At 37.8% G+C, this 2896-nt stretch overlaps 2 long non-coding RNA genes across 2 annotated transcripts in view; one reads left to right on the top strand and one right to left on the bottom strand.

Moving 5' to 3' along the window:
* LOC117947142 overlaps nucleotides 1–2896 on the bottom strand; it is a 21979-nt gene that overhangs the window by 1704 nt on the left and 17379 nt on the right. The gene's annotated exons all lie outside the window — the stretch shown is intronic.
* LOC117947132 lies at nucleotides 1660–2714 on the top strand. Its single transcript, XR_004657161.1, has 3 exons — nucleotides 1660–1921; nucleotides 2165–2289; nucleotides 2512–2714. It is a non-coding gene; the product is annotated as an uncharacterized LOC117947132 (long non-coding RNA).

Raw genomic sequence — 2896 nt, 5'->3', positions numbered from 1 at the left:
ACAATTTTTGATCAACTCATATCAACTCATATCAATTGCATGCTTAAATAACATACCGGTTAAAGACCCTAACATTTCGAGAGGACCCGACCCACTTCCGGGTTAAATCTGACCACTTCGGGTTTAGGCCCCGCCCAGTCCAAGTACGGATACGGATACAGATAATTCATGTGGTAAACAGATACAGATACAGATAATGCTGTACTCGCTCATCCCTATTAAAAATAAATGTTTTTGATCCGTTTTTTTAATTATGGTTGTAGTTGTTTGTCCTTCTGCTAAGGGGTGCTGCAACTATTTTATTTTAATTTTTTTAGTCTTTATTGCAAACTAGTAAACAGAACACAAATGACATACAAAAGTACACAGCAAAAATTGGACTGTTGAAATTTCAGAATTAAACATTTCCGAGTTGATTTTCACTCCCAGAGTGTAATTTTAACACATTTTGATTTAAATTGTGTTCAGTGTTGGAGTCATTCTATGACCTGCAGTGTTGGAAGAGTACTCATTTACTTGTAAGTAAAAGTATATATTACCAGTTAATTTTACTGAAATTAACTTAAAGCTAATGTACGAATAGCATAAAATCATCGGACTGTGACTGATATTAACATTTATTAAACATTTATGTGCATCATTAAATACTGATGAGTCAACGCATAGGCAGCATTTTAATATCTTAGTCACAGCCCGATTTTCACTGCAGGCCATAGAATCTGATGGGTCGCTGTCGCTGATGGTAACACTGTCAACTTAGCTTTAATTTTTTTTTTTTACCATTTTTCCTTTAATTGTTTATTTACTTTGTCAAACTTCCTTCCATGTCTCAGTCAAAATGCTGGTCAAGGTGAAGTACAGCCAACAGCAGAAATATGTGAAGCTGGATGAGGATGAAGGACTGTTTGACTTTATGCAATTGCATGGCTTAGGAAAAAGGTTTTAAACCACACCCATTTCTGTACCTGCCTTTATCAGACTCTTTTGTACGGTAAATGGGGTTAAATTGCCAAACATTTTCAGTTCTGTAATATGTGCTTTATAGAGTGTAAAGCCAATCATCAATTTTTTATTTGGACTTGAGAGGGAATTGGTTATATGAAGGGAAAAATGCTCTACGTCCATTTAAGGATTATACAGCGGTGGATGTATGTATTTAACATGCACAGTTATTGGCCATGAAAAAAGAAACAAAGCTGACTTCAAAAGCACGTTCAGTTTGACCTTACTATCTTTTACAGTAATTGAGAGATTTTGCCTGCCACCTGATGTAAAAGTTATACACAAGGATGCAACAGTGACAGAAGTTGATGCAGAAATATTCAGGGACCTTGTTGGACAAGGCAATGTGGTGCTGACAGTTTTGTCAGATGAGGGTGAGATATCAAGGCAGGTATAATAAAGCACTCTACCCCTTACATAATATAATTATTTGCATTTTTTCTATTCCATTAGCATTCCGATTTTTCCTTGTCTTCACCTTCTGAGACCGACTCAAGCGTCAGCTCAAGTGCATCAACTATAATCCTAGATGAGGATTGAATTGAGGATACACATGATGCACATGATTCACCAAATAGCCCAATTGACTTTTCTCCAAGGTGGCCAAATTTCCAAAGGACTGTTAATGTTGAAAGGCAGCTTGACGGTGACGTTTGGGATGAGATGTTTAGAAGTACTTGAAAATTGAAAGTATTTCCTGAAGTAGTAGCAGTTTAATATCTTCTTTCTTAAAGGTGGACCAAGACTTCACTCTCCTATTTGATGACGACACATTCTCCAGGCTGCTTCAGAAATGTGATTTGTTCTTCACGCCAAATGTCATAAAAGAGGCTAAGCGGCTCACCTCAACACCAGAGTTGTATCGCTTGGTGCAGTCAGCAGAAAGTCCCCCAGGAAGTGATCTTGATGAGGCAAGTGAGTTGTTTAAATTTTTTCTATTTTAATAATTTGCTATAATTGCAGTTAAACTATAACTGCAATAATATCTCATTTCTTTATTCTGTGCATCTCTGAACATTGATCTGATTTTTGGGATAAATACTGACTAATAGATGGATGACAATTTCAAACATTCTCATGATGCCTCCCTGTTCTCATTCAAACTTGAAAAGACTTACATTTGAAGAGTTTTCAGTTAATTCTCGTGACTCTTTGTCCTCAGCCCATGACCAAGACATGGCTTCCCTGTTGATGCTGTTACATCTCCTTCCACCACCTCCAGGGGGAATGAAGTCTCCAAAGATTAGTGCATGGGATGCAGTTTAGAGACTTATTGTCTTTCATAAGGTAATTATATAAGGTGATGGTAATGTATGTCATGTCACCTTCTTAGCCACATGTGTAAATGAGGGTGGTTAAAAAAGTGGATGGAATTGTATTTAAGTCATCATTCCCATCTAGCACTACCCAATGAAAAGATGTTTGAATAATCACTTCTATAATGTAGTTTTCACTTTGGCTGCACATTTTTCTTGTGTCTAATTTTCAGTTTTCTGATCTCAACCCTAGTCATGCTGCAGTTTGGAAGAGCATCTCCGCAATCAGCAGGGTTGGCAGCCGTACCTCCTCGCTTGTTGGGCAGCAGAAGAGCAAGATTGACAGGTTCTACATCACCATGGATACACGTCTCACCCCATGCAAGGCAAACCACTCCCTCGGGGCATGTGATCAATTTTTCAGAGCACATTTTCTGTTTAATTTGTCTTACCATGTGGCACTTTTTACAGATTCCTGCCGACGACAGTGTATAACATTGATGTTGGGAAAATAAACGAGTCCCCCAGAGTTAAAGACTTGAAAGCAAGGCAAGGCAAGCCAAGGCAAGGCAGCTTTATTTGTATAGCACATTTCAGCAACAGGGCAATTCAAAGTGCTTTACACAAAATCATTAAAA

The sequence above is a fragment of the Etheostoma cragini genome, chromosome 7 (genome assembly GCF_013103735.1).
Source record: "Etheostoma cragini isolate CJK2018 chromosome 7, CSU_Ecrag_1.0, whole genome shotgun sequence".
In the NCBI taxonomy this organism is placed as follows: Eukaryota; Metazoa; Chordata; class Actinopteri; order Perciformes; family Percidae; genus Etheostoma; species Etheostoma cragini.
This window is presented reverse-complemented; position numbering and strand designations above follow the sequence as displayed.